The sequence below is a fragment of the Chaetodon trifascialis genome, chromosome 8 (assembly GCF_039877785.1).
Source record: "Chaetodon trifascialis isolate fChaTrf1 chromosome 8, fChaTrf1.hap1, whole genome shotgun sequence".
In the NCBI taxonomy this organism is placed as follows: domain Eukaryota; kingdom Metazoa; phylum Chordata; class Actinopteri; order Chaetodontiformes; family Chaetodontidae; genus Chaetodon; species Chaetodon trifascialis.
This window is the reverse complement of record NC_092063.1, coordinates 2498104-2518432: the sequence shown is the minus strand read 5'-3', so window position 1 is coordinate 2518432 and position 20329 is coordinate 2498104. Positions and strand designations below refer to the sequence as shown.

Here is a 20329-nt window from a genome sequence, read left to right as displayed (position 1 = left end):
TCAGGTGTTAGCCCTTCATGTTTTCCATGAAGGCTTGTGTACCAGAAAAAAAAAAGACAAATCAAACTAATTTGATTTGATTTGACAAACACATCAGCCTTCTCTCCCCTCTATCACTGCACAAATTTTTCCAGGGTCAAAGACATGCTTTAAGTCGTCTACTCTCAGAGCTCTGCCTGAAGCCAAGTTCCCATGTCTTGCCTAAAGTGAAGGTTGGTTAAGTTATTGACACCTTCGCCCAGGCTCACTGGAGGTGGAGCCTCGAAGCTTTTAAAGATACGTCCAACAGTTTAAGAAGCACCAGGTAACACTGCTTCCCAAACCAGCTAAGCATCATTACAGAGCAGAACCCTTCAATTCTGCCAAATCTGCAGGATTAACATCACTTTTACACTAAAACCTTTTCTTTCTCCTTCATCTCTTTTTATCTTGTCCACTCCCTCCCTCTGTGCTGTAATGACACAGACTCATGAAGACCTATTTAGCTGTATGGCGCTGTGGTCTAAGCCCTTTCATTATCCCTGCTCGTCTTCATAGGGAAGAGCTCTTGAAGAAAAGCCTGCCTTGATGACAGTCACACAATCAAACTCGCGGCAGCCAGCTGCTGAGGGGGCACCGTGTCATTATCACAGCTCTCCTCTGGCGGCATCACCAGCCCTGTTCTTCAAGCTCTCTGAAAGCAATCTAATGAGTGCATTATTTCTGCCTCGGCCGAAAGGGGATTCAAGTGTGCAGAAAGAGAGATTATAGAGGTGTGTATGCTGATGTCAAACAATAGATTCAGCTCTGGGATGCATTGTGAGGATTACAATGCTCCCTTAAGGGGACAGTCGAATGAAACTACGCCATGAAACTTCCCCAGATGATTACCTACACGCAGACAATTATCTTTTGCATGACAGGTTCTCTGAAATGTTATGATTAAACATGCAATGAGTAATTATCAAATTGAATATGCACTCTTTCATGCGTTTCCAGAACTGAAATCTGCACATTGGATAAAGCCAGGTTCAATATGACACGACAGGTGAAAAGAGTAAAAACAGATATCACCGTGAAAGTTTCCCAATTGACTACTAACATTATCTGCAACCACCTGAATATCCCTCTCCTCACCCGCCCTTTCCAGGCGTGTAGGAGAAGCTAAATGGTCACAAAAGTCCCACAGAGGAGGAACGCTCCATCTGTAGATGTGGGAGCATTTCTTCTTCTCAGGTGATTCTATGCTGATGAAATATACTCATGAATATTTAATTTCTGCCAATACATCCCTGTAAATCCTACACACTGGTCCTTTAAGACAATAACTTTTTGTATTGCAGGTTTAAATATGCAAATGAGAGATTATCAAATATGTGCTAATTTGCATGAATGCCAAGAACATAAATCTGAACTGAAACAAGGCGTGTGTGCCCTGAAGAGTTTCCCCTCAACACACTTAATTAACACTTCAGGAATTCAGTCATGAATGCCGACAGACCTGCCCTTTGCTTTTTGGCAGCGCCTTGAATAAATGTCAAACACTTTTGGTCACACTCAGTGCTCCTACTAAGCAATTACATAAAATGAATGATTTGATTTAAATTGTGCCAGTACATCCTCTTTTGGTCATGGTGACAATACGCTAAGACTGAGGACGAAGCAAATTTTACAAGTGGACATAATATAACGACTGACTGACTGACTGACTGATGCAAATCGAGGCAAAACACATCCACACATTTAAAAAATGTTCAACTTGAACAAAGAAATACCTGCTTATCCTGAGATTTATGACTCCAGGATCACAGAGAGGCAAGAGGAAAACAAAGAAAACTGGAGAGGAAATTTGTAAAGCAAACGACAATATGCAACAGTTTAAAGGCTGAATGGTTCGCTCCATGACGAGTGACCTGTCCCTGATGGAGTAACCCTTTAAAGTAGCTGTGCATGGTGACAAAAGATCTGAAAAAGAGGATTTCTAGAGTTCAGACATTTTCTTTACCACCACCATCAGATCAAAGTCGCCTTGACTCACACTTCAGGAGGTTTAAGGCTTGATGTGTGTGAGAAGTCTTTCGAGTTTGCTAACCTTTTTGACCTCTTGCATCACTGTCAGGCCATAATCTCCCTCTCCAAATTTCCAAAAGTCTGCACAAAGTCCACCACATTGAAGGAAAGCACTATCCTTCCATCTGCAGATTAGGCTCTATATCATCAAGAACAACAAACAAAGCTGCACTACAGTACATTGTTTCATTTGCCTTCAAATCAGCATCACAAGCACATAATTGTAAAGACAATGAAGAACCATAAAACCCAAAAATAGATGCCAAAAATCCCCCCAGTGACTCAGCCAGAAGAAGCAGCAGTGAAATAAGAGCTGAAACCAAAGGACCTGAGAAAAATGGGGGGGGGTTTTCATCTTCAGAGGAGGTTGATGTTGAAGGGGTGGATGTCAGAGAGACGAGGCTTCAGGCTTTCCAAGATACTCCCTCCTGGCACTACACAACAAGTGCTGATCCAGGTGGGTCATGGAGGGCTTAAAAAGCTTTGGAAATCCAAACAAGGACTCAGAAGACCTGCTGTGTCAAGAGCTTGAAATCAGTTACTCTCTTTTCTGTAAAAAAAAAAAAAAAAAGAGAGAGAAAAAGTCCAACATAATCATTCACAGCATAAAGCCATCTCTGTTTACTGAAGCAGTGACGGTCCTTCATGCCGTCACTGACCTCTGAGGCTAAATCACATGAAGCGAAGCCTTTAACATGTCATTCATGCCTCTCCAGACCTCCAAGCTTCAGGCAAATTTTGACTGAAAGGTTTACAGCTGCACCCAAAAAGTGTGGGATTCATTTCTTGAGCGTGTTTCCAGCCAGGCCTGGTCTCAACGCTTACAGTGACAAAGCTGCTTTGTTTGACAAGATCTCTTTGCTTTTAGTGTAATAAATAAGAAATTCTTGATTTCCTTTGGTAAGTAGGATATGTAGTTAAATGCTTTCTTTGTTTTCTGTTTGTTACGTTTGGAGGCTGCAGAGCGTGTTTTATTTTGAAAACTGGAAGCTCTATCCTGTTCTGTGTCTGACTTCCTGTCTGGCTCGATCTGCTCTGTTCAGGGACGGAGAAACATTTCTGGGACACTTTGAAACACTCAGTCGCCGCCCACGTACCCTTTATTGACCGACCCCCTCTGCCTGGTACCTGCATCACCACACAATCAGTGCGCCTTTGAGTGGAAAATGACTGCTTGTGTGTCACAGTGTTTTAATCTGTGGCAAAAACGCAATTGATTAATTGATCATCTTTATTACGCAAGAATCCACAACAGCTGCTTGTTGTAACTTTTAAAAGGATTTTCTTTCTTTTTGCTGTTTTATAACATAAAACAAATATCTTTCGATTATTTTTACCTTTGTAAAGTAGATGCATTATTGCTCAGGTGGCACCACATAATGTAATAAAGACACCTGAAAATGCCACTCTGAACTGATCCTGTAAGTCATCTGTATTGTCTTGATTTCATAATCAACAATAAGACGATAGGATTTAATCAAATCCCACAATAAAGCTTTATTTCTCCGACTGCCCCTGAAAATGAAGCTAAAGATGCAGACATTCATTTAATTTCCACTTTTTATCCCAATGAGCGCGACTTCTAAATGGTCTAACTGCCTGTGAACCGCTGAGACGTCCTCTTAATGGCTAATGAGGTGAAGCTGTTCAGCGAGTGCAGAGCGCCCTCAGTTCTCCTCCATTCATCCCACTCAGTGCAGTCCCACAGGTCGCACTGGTAATGGAGACTTAGACTGGTGCACACACACACACACACACACACACACACACACTTCAGCACACGCTTCTTACTTACACACAGAATCAAAAGCCCACTTTATTAAGCCAATCAGAATTCGATCCGGAGAGAAGAGACTGGAGTAGCGCTGACGAGCACATGAGTGGACACTGCAAACACACAAGCCTCAGTGAGAGCGCAATTACTGCAACACAACAAACAAGAGGCGCACACACACACACACACACACACACACACACACACACACACACACACACACACACACTCACACAAACATTAAACGCCCTGAACGACTGACGCCACGAGGATTCACCTTCAGTGCATCAACAAATAATTCATTATTTCCATGCCTCTGCTTTTTTTTCCCAGTTTATCATTATAATAACCTGAAGGCAAAAGAAGTGGATGCAAAGAGGAACGGGAAGTTTTCCTTAATTGTTATTTGTGTGTGTATTTATGCAGCATTTTCTATGTTTATAGCTACGTGAGCCAAAGACCTAACTGCAAGCAAATCCTAAACCTGAGCCCAAACTCCCGAATCATTAATCAGAAGATCGCTCTGATCATTACTGCCGATCAGCTCATTGTTTTGTTTGGAGTTTTAAGAACTGAGCACATCAAGATCAACAGACTGTTCGGTGCCATGAAAGCTTCAGAGAGGAAGAAGGTGAAATAAGATGATATGATTAAAGGAGTTCCAGTCGAAGGTCAGTGGAAAACCACGTGGAAAGCACCAAACACTGAGGCACCATAACAAATCATAGCAGTGTTGCTTTTCTATTACTTGCACTAAACATATTCCTTTGTACTTTCATGATTGTCGTTAATCCAGCTAAAGTTTAGTTCCTTGATTCTTGAATGAACATTGTGTTTTTGACACGAGCTCAGCGCATTCAGACGCTTAAACCTGCGTGTGATGCTGCCGCAGGGTGACCAACGCGGACGCTGCTTTGTTCCCTTTGGTGAACAAATGTTTTCTGCGTGTCAGCACCATGCAGGGAATCGCGCAAAGAGCACACGACACAGGCGGCGTATTTTCAAAAGCCCTGCTATTTTTAAACATGTCGCCTTCCATCACGACCTGTGAACATGGAGCTGTTTCATGATTCCCACCTACAAGGTTCAGAATACCGCAGGAGTGGGTTGCTGATGAGGATGCATGGTAAACTGCACATGAATCTAAAAAGAAATAAGTCACACACATCGTTGTGTTCCTCCGTCCTGCTCTCCTGCAGCTGGAATAAGAGTCTTCCTTTAAAGGAAGCTCCAGCCATTTGTCACTTGGAGCGTTTCTTCGCATCACTGCTGTGTTCGTCGTCTTGTTTTGAGCAGAGGAGACGGTCTGTCGCTGTCATGCTTTGGAAAAAGAGCCAGCATCTCCTTTTATTCATGCTCCTGCAGAGAGCAAACTAATGGTCTTACGGCGCGGCTAAAGCTCAATAATGACATCGTTTAGAGCTGCCGGTTTCCCAAAAAAGTGAAGCTGAACCACGAGCCAGTTCTGTTTCATGCATATCATCAACACCTCACCAGTGTGCCCGGAGGTCAGATCATTTCATCTTTAACTCAGTTTTAATCTGAAGGTGAGAGTATTTTCTGATCTGATGCCTTGAATGACTGTCAAACGAACGTAACCCTCTCTTTTCTACCTCAGCTGTTCAGGTTGGGTTAGATTTATGCACTTTGTTGGGGTTTGGTTGAGATTGCGTCACACTGTTGGTCCTGGAAATGAACTCAAGCAAACAGCAGGTTTCGTGTTTGTATGTACTTTTTACTGCCTGACAAAAGACGCCAAAAAAAGAAAATACAAAATCAATCTTCTGTAATTGTCCATTGTGCAGTTTAACGTCGTACACCCCCCTCGTACTGATTTTCTGTTTTTAAGAAACGCACATCAAACATCGACATCCCTACTGGTAAAGCTAATAAACTACCAGCAGGAGGGACTTTTTCTTCGAGTCACTTCTTGAAAAACAGCAGTTGAGAGTAATTTCCCCTGATGCTGTTAGCTAACGCCGTGACAGAAAGCAGGAGAAAGGAGACTCGCTGTGTCTTCAAAGACGTCCTCCAGCGAAATAAGCCAGGCGTTTCACAAAGACTGAAAAGAAAGCGCTTTCTTTTCATTCTGAGGCACTGGTACAATCTGTTTTTGATTGAAACGTTACAAAAGCATCAGCGCGAACGAGGCCTTGTGGAAATCAAGGTCACTGGATATTGAGCGCTCACTGCGATGCATTTTCACAAACAGCGCACACTGTGCATACACTGAAATATGGCAAACAAGCAGCGGATATGCAGATTATTACAGTGTTTGAGGCGCTGCTCATAAAACTCCCTGTGAGCAAACAACACCAACACCAGTCAGATTCATGCGTGTTATGTCATTGACAGGATAAAGAGAAGAAAACAAACATGTGTTCAAGAGGTTTGCTCGTAAAGGAGGGAATTATGAGCCGACTGCAGTTCAGCTGTGCACAACTTGCTGCTGTGGTTCAGTCTTCTGATCTCTGCTGAGCGTACTTGCTGCTAAAGAGACACATGCCTCTCAGGAGTCGATGGAGGTCAACGCAGGGCCGAACTGAGAGCGAATATTAGACTTTGATATGAATATGAATGCTAACGTTGCCTGCTGTCTGCTGGCCCCACCCCTGCTCTGTGTTCATTTTGTCTGCCTTCATGCAATATTGTTAACTCCCCTGTCATTTCAGATCCTGTCAGTCCTGCGATGCATCTCATCTGCCTCACCTGGTTTTCCCTGCCCATTTCCTCACCTGCACCTCATCCCCTCATTAGCGCCTCGTTGTTTCTACCAGCCCAGCTTCATTCATTCTCTGACAGTCTAAAGTATTTAGGGGGCTTTCTAGCGGGCTCCTTGATGGATTTATGTACCTGACTGGAATGATTACCTAGTGGGGACTCTGCTGTTTCATTTTTCCCGATCCTTAACAAGCTAACAAGTTTGCCAAGTCAAACTTTAGAAGCTCCATGTTGTGTTTACGGCTTGTTTTTGCTAAATGCAGCCCCTCAGTCTGTGTGCTTCAGTGTCTCAAACAGATGCTGAATGGTACCTTTACCCTTATCGTGCTTTCAGCTAACACCTGTGCATCTGCTCCCACCATGTTCTCATCCCGGGGATGCACACAGCCTTTGATTCCTTCCAGAAAACCTTTCTAACGCATGAAAAACACGTGAAACCGTCGCAGTTTGGTTCAGTTCAGGTACCAAAACTACTTGCTTAGGTTGAGGAAAAGATTTGGTCTCTCACATGAACCCTGGTCTCCGCCCCAACCTCCACCCCTCTAAGGACATTTAGGTCTTTGTACTACATCACCTTCCCTCAGCTTATAATATTGCTGCATCTCATACAAGCATACAAGGTGGCCTTTAGCGTTTGTACGAGAAGCCGGAGGGTGTGACGAAGCGTTGACGCCCTGGGAATGCGACCAGGCAGGTGGCTAACTTAGCTTAGCACAGAGGTAGGAAACAGTCTCCAAAGGTAATGGAATGAGCCTACTTGCACCTCTAAAGCAAATTCACACATCTCGTGTTTAGTCTGGAAATATCTGAAGTCTCGCCACGTTTCAGCCTCACAAAAACACAAACTGCTTCTTTCTGGTGAGATTCTCCAGTGGATCCATTTGGCTGCAGCTCCACAGAGGCTCTGAGCTCAGCAGGCACTCATCACAAGCAGTTTACACTCAGATACTGATATCATCTCTGAAAATCCTCCACGGCTGAGCTTCTGTAATTCCCCTCCACCAACATTTGGAGTCCTTAAACGACTTCCAGAGCACAGACTCCAGCTGCTCAAACCCATGATTCTGTGTAATCAAAGCGCTTCAGCGAGGCTTTTATTTTGAGATGATCACTTCTAGCCTTGTGTTTAGAAATGAACATTGCTCGAGAGGGAGCCACAGCTGCAGAAAGCAAGCTTTTATGATCTTATCAGTTTAATTCAGCAAAGACGGCCGTGAAGAGAGGAGCGTGCTCTCATCCTCGCCGGCTGAGACGTGGAAGATTGGTCCTGCTGGCTGCACTGAAATTCTGATGTGGGGTAAGGAGACAGATGGGACGTTTTCTGTCCAAGCAGGAGGTGAGAAATCAAAAGATAACAGGACTGGACTCACCAGTGTAAGATCTTTTTCCTCTCAAGTCTCATTGGCGTGAAAGATCACAGACTGAAGACCTTTCAAGTTTCCCTTGCAACCGTTAGGCGTCATCACCGTGTACTTGTGCTCTTTAAAATGGACTGAACTAATTATCAAAATCTGCACAGACGTTTCTCAACATACATTGTGACTTTTATGATATATGAGACACAATAATGCCATAACACAGGTCACAAGTAGACATCACTTCATTTTAAAGGGTCACAAGCCAAAAAGACATTGTGAACACGTTAAAAAACTTAGAATTTAGTATGAAAACGATTCATCGTTCAGCCCTTCATGGAGGTATATATTTCCACCAGTACAAATCAACTGACCATCTGTTCCTCTCAAACTGCAAACATGAAGGTGACAATTAGATTCACTCTCATGCTTGTTAACCTTAAATGCTGCCAGCTGTGACGTCCCCATCTTTCTCTGTCAGGCTCACTCTGTCTCGTTTGAGGCGTTTGTCTCTTTGTCTGTCATAAACACTCTGCCTTGTCTGTTGGGAACTTTGTTTGCCAGTAAATCACCTTCTGTGTGGTTCAACAAGAGGACGACGCAGAGCTACTGAGGAAACTTAAAGACAGAAAACTGCAGAAAGCAGCACTGGTCAAAGTGTTTTTCACTACTTTTGTGATATATATAAAAAAAACTGGGTGCAAGAGACATAAAAGCAAAGGTTTCTCTTCACAGCCCCATTAGAGCAACAAAGCAAACTAAAGTCCAGTGGATGTCCTGGAGGCCTCATATGTTCTTTTTACTGACGCACAACAAAAGCCTCTAATGTCAAAACATGTCGTTTCTCCTTCAAGCTGAAGTTCTGCAAAACTATTCTGGGGTAGAAATAGAGTCATTTCAAAATAGAGCTTCTCGGAGGCAGAGTGTGAGCACGGTTTAGATGGCCAGTAATTTATCTGGAAATATTCAAAGCAGGCTGTGGAACAGGCGATAGAGCACAAAACACTATCAGCAGTTTAATAATTCATCTGGAGGGGTCCACTGATAATAATAATACAAATCAAATCCTGCACACTCGCTGAGAAAACACCTTTTCAAGTGCAAAGGAACAAACCGTCCTGGAAAACATAATTTAAAACTTAATTTATGGCGATGATATCAGCGTTACAGCAGCAGCCCTGATTTATCCGAGCACAGGCCATATCTCACTGTTTTCTAATGAGGCCCGCCGCTAATTTATAACTGCACTTAATGACACTATTTTGATCAAGGATGCATTTAGACACTCACAATGTAAGGCAGGAAAAAGGCGATCAATAAATGCGTCCTCCACAGTCGGGCTGTGCGACTTGTTTCAGAGGAAAAGATCCTCTCAGCTGCCCGATTTTTGGAAGTACAGAGCCGAGGTGCAGTGTTATAATGAGACTAGACAGGATTACAGGTATTTCTATGGCGTTAAGAAGCTAAGAAGAGAACAGAGAGGTGCACATCAGTCAGGGGCTCTTCACTTCGACAGAACATCGCTTTGATTGCGTCTCAGTTATTTGAGACATTTGCTGCCACATCAAGTATTTCTCATTCATTCCATAGATGGTCATTAGATCATCTGTATGATGGAGGGCAGTGAAACCGTCAGGGAAACTTACTGAACCTTTCCTGGATGGCGAGGTGCAGAGCTGTCTTCATAGTCTGGTTCAACCATCAACAACCACCCACATCCTTGAAAGATCTGCTGTTGTAGACACGGCTGACCAATCGTAGCTTAGTAGGCGGGATTAAGAATGGGAATGTTATCCCTATTGGCAATTCTGTCTGATTACGAGGCTTCATCACTTCTGTCCATAAAATATTCATCGGCTGTGTTGTCTTCTCTGCCGAGTGAATACCCCAGTTTATACTTTTCACACTTCACAGAAAGCATATTTACTCTTCTCTACCAGCTCGGCTCTTTTTTCAGTTTGACCCTAATTCCCATCGACTCTCTCAACAAGCTAGCTAAGATCTGGGACATCCAACTGCAGCAGAAAAACCAATCAAGAGAAGATGTTTTCAGACCTGTTGATGAAAATACAACAGACAAGAGCTGCGTTACAAAGAAGTTTGTTTGTTCTAGATCGCTTTCACAGAAAAAGAAATCTGCATGATTTCACTTAGCGTTTAACGAAAAGGCCTTCTGCTTTAGACTCGTTTGTTCTTTCTGTCCAGATGTTGCATGTGCGTCTTCCTTCGTTATGGTAAATGTATTTGTATAGAGCTTTTCTAGCCTGACGACCACTCGAAGCGCTTTTACAACACAAGTCTGTTTCCAAACACCCCGGTGTGGTGAGAGGTTGGTCTGGAATGAGATGATGCCTTTTTTGGGGGGTCAAGCAGTTGTGGTTTGGTTGAAGGTCACTTAAATAGTAGAAACATTATTGGCTCTAACCTTGAAGGACATCCGCTAATGTTAATCGACCTCAGCCTTCAATTTAAAGTAGGGCATACTGTGGCTGATCCCTGCTCCTTTTTATATCACCGGATGTTTATAATTACTTATAAGTGGCTGTGTGACTGTTAAACAGAATCATGGGATTCAGGCAAGGATGGAAAACAGGTACACGAGTGCATGCACACTAGATTGGATGAACCTGCCTTTGAAAAGATTGTTGGTCTCCAATCAGCCAAGTAATTCAGCAGCAAATTAGCCAGAGGTTTTCAAATCATTTGTTAAAAGGACTACGGCATCTTTCAATCTTTACATTCATCCCCGGCTCAAATAAAAGAGTTCTCGTCCATTGTTGTGGCATAATGGGTCATTAAATTGCTGCTTTTATCCACAGTGCATGGAGAGGGAAACGTGAAACCATGGCAGTGTTCAGGAGCCTTGAGGACTACTAGAAGAAATACAGTATGTGAATAACACAGTGTCCAGGCTGTGGGCAGCTGAGGCTAATATAACATCAATTTAATTAAATTAATTCTAAAGTAGGTCAAGTAATGATCGTACTTGTTCTTTTCATTGACCACTTTAAACCTCCACCTTTCTCATCTTTCTTTGTCCATTATGTCCCTTCTTCCTCTTCAGTCCCTCTGATTCTGTAGATTTCTAAGGCTCCACAGATCATCACCTGGAGGTCCATGACCCCTGCAGCTTTTCCTGCCATTGATTCCTGAGGTCTTTGGATTATGACGTCACTGGGACGTTGTTTCTGCCTCTGAAAGGCAAATATCTTTTGAGTTTTAGGATGTATGCATGTATACTCTTAGACCTCCACACAGCTACATGAAGACCTTCACTCCCTCTGGTTAACACACACATGCGCACACCCTGTCATGCATACAGAAGGTGCAGCGCCGGCCTCATTATCTTGAAAAGAGAGTCACGAACTGAGATCTGAGGATGGTGCAGAGAGAGGGAGACCGTGCCCTGGGATGAGATGTTCATTAGAGCCTCACCTGCCATTCTGTCGTAGTTCTGCCGCTGTCAGCAGCTGCATGTGTGCGAAGGAGCGCACACACACACACACACACACACACTTACAGTCATGCAACACCTCCCTCGTGCACAGCAGTGCAGTCCGCGTGCTGTGAATAATGAACGATTTTTCTATAAATCCCGGTGCGGGGCGTGGAAACGCTGAGCGTGTTCGCTCGGCCGGCGTCTCCACATTTGACAGCCTTTTCACTGCTAGCCGGCCAGCCTCGCTCAAAGCTCTGCCAAGAGCATTACAGCACCGGCCTTGTGATTGCTGACTGCTGTCTCCTGGCAAACAGTGCGCATTATCACGAAACCTTTCAACTCCTGTGGACATTACAGCCGAGGCCTCTGTCAGCCAGCAGCAGGTAAAGTGCCAGGTGCCCTCATTGAGGCTGTTGATGAAGACCTGGCGGCTGCTGGGGAACAAACCTGTGGCCTTTGTACTACAGGATAGTACCTGGGGCCATTAAAGCACCTTCTCACCTCACCTCTCCTCTTTCAGCCATGCTCATTTTTCTCCACCTCTCCCTCTCTGCTGTCAGCTCGAGCTGCAGTCAAGCCGAGCGAGCCTCCTCATCTCTTTTCTGCCGTTCAGCATGTTTTTAAAAGTACTGATGTCAAAAATAGTTGCACTAAAAATCCGTCTTAGCAATTTAGTCAAGTGGTCCCTTACTGAGTGCTTCAGGTTTCTTTTCGTTCAAAAATAAGGACACAGTCGTCGAGACAATTCTCGAAACAAGGTAAAGTGGGAACATCTGGAACGATCTCCTTGATTTCAAATGAGTCTCAAAGTGACTTCGATGCAACTCATTATGTAAAGTTTAGGATGAAGATGGGGGTTAAGGTTAGCTTTAGGCAATGGGTATGGGTAAGTGTGTGTGTGTGTGTGTGTGTGTGTGTGTGTGTGTGTGTGTGTGTGTGTGTGTGTGTGTGTGTGTGTGTGTGTGTGTTGGAAGGTGCAGTTTTCGAGAAGTTTCTTTCCTGAGACACAAAAATCTGGAGTAAAGCCAGCAAAGTTTTCTTCAGACGCTCTGACTGGAGTTTGATGGCACACATTTTATTTATTTCTGCATTTATTCATGACGGCACCATGAAAGCTTGAGTGCACTGGATGTGATAACTGCCAAACTCGGCAGTTACGCTCCTAATTTGACACGGTGGGGGTTGATTTACCAAGTCAGATGAGTCAAACGAGTCAGAGAGCATTCGTGCTCATTCACTGCGAGACCTCGCTGAGGTTTAGGCAAAATGACACGTGGGCTTAATGTATTTGAGACGGCGGAATATGGAGGAAGGGAATGGAAATTTATACAAATGAGACCTGAAGCTGATTGTCATCCCCGACTGAGAGCCACAGCAGAAGGTTTTGCTTCTGTGATTGAGGATCTGTGAGAAGCAGGTACTAAACATTTGCAGCACTGTTGACGACGTGGCAGCTGATTTTATTGCGAGTGTGTCGCTGAACCTTTCGTCGAGCGAGCAGCTTGCTTGAAGAGCTCATGAAGAACTGAAAAGTTTTCTTGTATTTGGAGCAGTGCAGAACTTTTAGTCCTTTCCAGACATTTGCCAGGTGTCTTTCGCCATGCATCAGGTCATAATTCACGGCAGTAACTCAGCTGCAGCTGACATGAGAAGTCTGCTAAATGTAAAAGATGCAGGGCACAAATCAGCAGCCGTGACAGTCATTTGAAATTAATCAGTAATTTAAAATGACTTAAAAAAGTTAATGTTTGATAAGGTTACTAAACCTGCCTGAGTGAGCTTCACTGCATGCACTGCAGAGCAGATCTCACACACATTTATACATTCATGCCTCATTTGTTGCATGTTTGCTTTTCGAGGCTGAACCTGCTGTAAAATGCACAGAGGAAACAAACTGCAGTTGACTCTTCTTGGTTTGTTTTCTGCAGCAAGCTGTCCTGCTGTCTTTGAGCTAATATTTCTAGAAGTCAGTCTTGTGTTATCTCCAGTGTCTCCAGTCTGAGTCACAGTCCCTGGAAGGCATCATCATACCTATCATCACACTATTGTTCTGAGGGCACGGGTGTAATCATGTGTGAAATTAGTTTGGATAGGGTTTGATAGTGCTCCGTGTCTCCACGGATAAATTCAGAGCCCATCTAATTACGAACTGGAGCTGTGGAGGGAGAGACCAATGACCTGTGGCCTGTTTATCTGCCACTAATCAGGATCATCTGAGAGGAGAAAACGGTCACAAGTGCTCCATGAAATCATCTTTGTGGTAAATTACGTATGTGAGAATCCAGGCTTTAAGCTAGGCTTTAGGAACTGCGTGCACTATTTCAAACTTTAACGTTTATTGTCAGTTTTATCTTCATTAAAACCACATTTTCCATCAACCCGCCTGCTTCCTGTCCAAAATAACCAAAGCAAAGTGATCACGTTATCACATTATCACATGCTACATGTTTATCTCGAGGTGAGATCGATCTGCAGCAGAAGAACAGCGCCCTCTACCTGTTTCATGGCGGAAGTCCTTTAAAACTGGCTTTGTTCTGCGAGTGAACAACCTCTGACAACGAGCCAAAAAGTTCACCCGTTCCATCCTCTTCTGGGATTTATCTCCAAATGAAGTGGTTTAGATAAACCTGACTGATCCTGTTGGAATAATAAATACATGTGATATAATAAACCCACATTTTGCTTTCATCACAGCAAATTTCAGTAGCTTCTGGTCATTAACTGTAACCACAAAGATCAGAACAGCTCCAAAGCTTCAAAGCACGCCCACTAAAAGAGCTTACAGTGCTTCTGACTTTCTGATCAAGAATAAGATCCTTTTGGTTTGACAGGAAACAGCTGTTATTTCACCCTCCTCAAACACACCAGACTCCATTAACAACACCAGTAATTTTACCTCGCAGATCATTGCAACACAAACTTGATTCACACAAAATAAAAACTCATCAAAGCCATCGTGGTTGGTCATTCTGCAGCTCTGGTCACAGAGTTACGCCGCCTCTGACGCTGACCTCCCTCTGGCAGCCATCTTGGTTGTTGCGTATCTGAGCGGGAGGCCGACCAGACGCGTCTGCCACAGCAAATAAAGCATGAGCTCGCAGATTCATCTGGTTTCCAGGCTGCACAAATGCACCATTGGAGGTTGATGCATTTTTAATTTTGTTGTGGATGCACAAGGGCAGCAAAGTCCTTGAGTCTTGGACAAACGTCCACGCTGGACGGTGTGAGTCTTACCTCTGCTGCATCAGACCTCTCAGCCGCCTCATCTCTCATCCTCCTCAACCCTGCTGCAGCCTCCCAGTGAGGCTGTGAATCAGCTCTTCACTCTCCTGAGGGGATCCATGCAGGCTGAGAAGCCCCCTCCTCTCCATTTATCACCTCTCTGTCCTCTCACATCTTTATCTCCCTTGTTTTGTCCTTCCCTCCTCCCTCTTTCCCTTGATGTTTGCCCTCCTCTGCTTCCTGTCTCCTCAAATTTAATCTCTTTCTCCGTTTCTCGCTCTGTCTCTCTCCACTTCCAGCTCTTGTTCCATCTCTTCTCCTCGCCTTTAACTTCTTCCTCACTGATTATTGTTTTTCTCTCCGTCCATGTTCTGCTCCATCCCTCCATCTTTATCTCTCAGTCCCTCTTTGCCACCATGTTTTCCCCCCTTCAACATGTCATCCTCCATCTTTGTGTCCTTCATTTATTCCACATAAATTCCTCTTTTGCTTTCGGTCCATTTATTGACAGTATGGGAAACTGTCTCTCAGCAAGCAGAGAAACTTCTCACGTTGTCTCACGTTGTGGCTTCAGACTGCAGACATGTCCGTATTCAGCTCATTGCAGAGTCACGTTACAGCTTCTTTCTGTGCAGCGTCCTCAGACGTCCCCGACACCCCGACAAAAACACTAGCATGCCAGAACGTTTTTGTCTGGACTCTTCCAGTGTGACATCTCCCGCGACGTGTTCCTGAGCGATGGCCAATCAGGTGCTCCCTCCAGAGGGCAGTCAGGTAACTGTGGCGAAGAGGAGGAGGCTGCTGCTTTCAGGTGGGACAAGGAAAGAGAGGAAGAGTTCGCTGGGCTGTGGACACAGTACCCCATCAAAGACCCAATGGGCTGAAGTTCACTCCGCCTGCGGCTGTTTTCTCTTTCTTTTATTTTTCCATACACAAGACTGCCAGCATCACACACAACCTCTTTGTCAGTGTGACTGACAGCTGCTCCACCCGCCTCCCCGATGATGTCTGATGTCGTGCGTCATCGTGAGATAAGGCGTGCTCTCATTGGTCGGGGTCATGCTTGCAGTCTTTCCCGTCACGAGTTTCTGACAGTGTGATCGTTAAATCTGACACGGCGACCATCGTCATCGCCATCGTCATCGCCATCGTCATCGTCACCGTCATCGTCATCGTCATCGTGTCGTCTGACACCTGGAAGTCTTTAAAGCTTCCTGAAGACGAAGACTTTGGTGTCCTTTGTTAAATCTGTAATTAGGACCTTTCCAGCTTCTGTTTGTACCCGTTTTCACTGATTGTTGCTCATTGATTTTTGTTCGTTTTGTGTCTTTTATCCGTTCTGAGCTGAATTTGAGTACTTGTTCTAATCATTTGTCAGATTTTCGTGTTCTTACATTTTGTACCTTTTAATGATTGTAGAGTTTAAATAAAGATTTATATTAATGTACTTTTTCCATTTACTTCAAGGGCAGACTATAGTCTTCTTTCTTTCTCTAAATGGCACTGAAAAGGTCTTTAAAATCCATTCTCCTCCTCCATTCCTCCTCCCTTTTCCTCTCTCTGCCCACCTCCACCACCACGCCAACAAGTACCCAATTAAAGGCCTCGACATTTACTCATTAGCCCTCTCTTGCTCCCTCTCCATCTCATCATTTTGCTCCTTTTCTCCCTCCCCAGCTTCTCCGTCACCACCTCTTTTCTCTTCAGTTCTCCCTCCTCCAGCTCTGTCTCCCACATGTCTCCACCCACCCTCCTCTTCCAGCTCTCCTCCATCGACAATCAAATTACCCACCATGCTGCACGCTTACATTCATCTCCCTTTTATTGTCCTTTCTTCTTCCCGTCAATGATGTTTCTTCTGATCTAATTTAACGGCATTTACATATGAATAAGTGTTTGTTTTGCTACTCTCTGCTGTGTAACGCAGACTTAATTCAACCAATTTACTTTTCTAAACCTGAGCAGCCAGATTTTTTTCCTGTGTAACTGCCACCTGATTTGCTAAGACAGCAGCTTGTTATCCAATCGGTGGCCTGCAGGTATACTCTGAGAGTGAAAGAGCTCAGAGAGAAATGTCATGATGCTGCATGAAAACTAATAACTAATAAAAACCCAGCTTTACTTAAGAAAAACTGTCTTTTCCTCAGGGAACGATACTGAAGCCTAATCTCTGGAACCACCTTTTATCGTTTTTGAAATTCGAGTCCTGTTCTTATGAGAAACTGAAGATGTGGAACGACATAAGACAGGCAGGTTTAAACACAGCTGATGAAGAAATGCAAGCATCACAGTGATGAGCAGCACAGCAGAGAGACGGAGGTCGATGATAGTCGTACATTGTGCTCGTTTCTAATTATTGCTGCCTTTTTGACTGCTGTCATTGACATTTCTGTCGAACACTTCATTTAACTGTCTTCACCATATTCTTCAAGTCAAACCTCTAAAGTTGAATCTGCAACCAGCTGCACTTCCCATACGACCTCCTGTTCATGTATTCCTCATTTATGAGGAGATGCTGCTGATGCAAACTTTGCTTGCAGGCCGTCTCTGTTTGACAAATAAAGCTGCGTTCAGGAAGACAAAAAGTTGCATTTTCCGCAATGCAGCATGACTTCATCATGCAGTGTTGACCAATCAAATACACGTAAGGCGACACTCATTTTAGAAGAGAACTGTGGCGCTGAGAGGGGCTGCAGTGTCCCACCTCTCTCGGTTCCACAGCATTGATTAAGCGACATAATGAAGGTTTCTGATCACCTGTGCATGCCTGCTTTTGACTACACAGGTGACTGAAAACTCCGTTTGTGCCGTGCCACTGTGTTCATCCTCAAAGACCCCAAGCTGCTTCCATATTATTTTTGACAAATAGTCTAATAATATGTTGTTTAAGGTCGGTGTTAAAGCAGTTTTCCACTGTTTACCTACTGCTCATAGCACCTTTCTCATTGTATTAAAGTATGAGACACTATCTCTTCTCAGGATTTTCATGAAGTCAGACCCCGTAGTTTACAGCACACATGGTCTGCATGTTTCTGCAATAACAATTCGATATATTTGCATCGAGCCACTGTGTCTCTGTGTGCCTGAATACACGAGGGCTTCACAGGAAAATGATGCACTGATGTCATCCAGCACAGTTTTATCTCACTGATAACAGCCTCAGCGTTCACTCTCTTTACAGTGTCTTTAAAGCAGTTTAAGACGAACAACTCGAGGCTCATAACAGAAATGGCTGGAAACCTCTTTCTCTTTCCGTCGTATTTGTTCCTTATTGTCAACAGTGAACAATGTGCTGTTACTGCTGCCCGCTGTGCACACTCTTCTTCCTCTTCAGCTCACCTGCTTACATCCACAAGTAGCTAATTAAGCCGACGGCCACAAATCCACTCATTTGTGTCTCTCGTCTCTTCTCTCAGTTCAGCTCTTGGCGCCCTTCTTCAGGACCTTTTGCTCTTATTAACATTGTCGTCCTCCTCGTCCTCTCCTGCTTTCATCTCACCTCTCATTGCTGTCCTCTCTTCGTGTCCTTCAGGAGGAAACTGCAGTTTGATCTATTTGTTTGTTTGTCCTCCCGCTAATGACATGCAGCCGCACAAACACCGCTGATTGGATTTTAATGAATTCCAATATTTTTAAAGTGAGGCTCACTGAGGGCGTTAGGCAACGTCACCAAAAGCCACTGAGAAATTTAGCGTCACCTAGCAACAATCTTTCCTCTTGTCAGACACTGTTTGTCAAACCAAACCTTTAACCACCACAGAAAGATAGAAATGTTAAGTTTAGGTGACTAAAACTGCCTGGCTGAGGTTTAAGAAAGGTTGTTGTCACAGTTAATAGAAAATGTCCTCTTTGTAGAATAGAAATGACTCAACATCCACCGTGTCATCGGAGGTTTTGTAGTTTGGCTCTCGTTACCTCGTGATGATTTTAAGTGAATTCAACTGTCACATCTGATCTGAGCTCAGTTTGTGCTTGTTGACAAGGTATCGTCTCTGCTTAAGAGAGGTGAAGCCACAAGAGTCAACAGAGCAGCTTGTGGATTCTGCTGCGTTCAGTCCGTCTCTACCTAACGCGAGCTGTCTGCAGGTATCAGACTGCAGGCGTCTCATGTGAGCTCCTCTCTGTCCTGTCTGCACGTCAGCGGGTCATGTGATTTTCGTTTTGCTGACACACCTTTACCGTCTCCTTTTCGGGATGGCCTCACAAACATCACTTCTGCATATTTCCTCATTCAATCCCTTCCATTCTCCCCCCATCAAAGCCCACACCGGCCCTTACTGTAATACAAATCAAGCGCTCCCTGGTCAAAAATCAGCCTGGCTCTCCACTGCTGAAAATCAAGAGAAAGTCCAGAAGCCTGCGGGTAAAAGACGCAGTCAGGGGTGGAAGCGGTGCCACGCTCACGCCGTGCAGAGAAGAAATTAACCGTGATGATGGTAAATGGTCTGGCTCTGTTTCACCATCTGAGGCCCTCATTAAGGGAAATGGCTCGCAGAGGCCCAGAGCAGGAATGATTGCACACGCCGTTAACCCCGCCAATGCTGTGTCCTCTGTGTGTGTGTGTGGGTGTGTGTGGGTGTGTGTGTGACAAATCGGCCTCCCAGCTGACTCCAGTCTGCTGCCAGTGTGAAGAAATGATGCATGTCTGCCAAAGCACATGTTGCTCTGTCACACACACCAGGTGAAACACTTGTTTTGGCCGCTGAATGCTGAGATCGTCTTACTTTGTGAACGCATTATAACACAAATGAATTCACTGTGAAGTGACGATAACCCAGAACAGCGCAGAACTACACTTAAGAAGTGAATTCATTTACCATGACTCACTGGAGCAGCTTGGTCCCGTCACTTTAACGAGGCAGCGAGAAAGAGCGCTAATCTTCATTTCAGAGTGACTTCAGCTCGAGCTGCAGGTGAGAAGATGCTGCTGAGGCGACTTCACTTCATGCAGCTGCAGTTCTGCTCTTTTAAGCACCAGGTAAGAATACTGAAGGGTTCTTGGATGCATTAATACATAGCTTTTTTGATCCTATCTTACCAGGATGCAACAGGTGAGTAAGTGTAAACTGGGTGGTTTTCTGTGTCCAAGTGTTCAATCTAACAGCTTCATAGGCTGTTAACAGACTGAAATATACTCGTTTGATGCTGCCAGTCCTCTTGATGCCAAACCACTTCAGTGAGTTCCTTTCCATCATGTTTAATATTAGAAAGCTTCCACCCAAAGCACCTTAAAGGTCGAAGGTCTTGTCGTTTAACAGATATGTGATGATGTCATGTATTCACTGGAGAAATAGAATATAGTGTTATAATCAATGGTAGCAAATGACTGAAGAAGATTGATTTGTTGAGCCTGATATTATAGTAGCTCTGATGAAGTGTGATACTGTGATGCTCTGCCCTCAGAATGACACCTGGCCACAGGTGATATACTGAACGTGTGATACACTGTGACAAAAGGCGGAGTGATCATGACAGAAGGAGAATCTGAGATCTTGAGATCCACCTCGTGGCCTTGCAGGTGTTCGAGCAGCTGCTCCTCTGTGTGACCTAACATAACCTCTGCTCCTCTGTGTGACCTAACATAACCTCTGCTCCTCTGTGTGACCTAACATAACCTCGCTGTCCTGAAGTAACCTTAAAGCATGTATTCTTTATAATTGTGTGTTTGTTATAATCACTGAAGGATTGAAAGTTCTCATAATCACTTTATGTGCACTTAACGACCAAAGAATTGTTTTTATGCTTTCTGTTATACACTCTGTGCCTGCA

At 44.3% G+C, this 20329-nt stretch overlaps 1 protein-coding gene across 1 annotated transcript in view; it reads right to left on the bottom strand.

Moving 5' to 3' along the window:
- Window positions 1-20329, bottom strand: part of oprl1 (opiate receptor-like 1) — a 77084-nt gene that overhangs the window by 30348 nt on the left and 26407 nt on the right. The window lies entirely within an intron of this gene.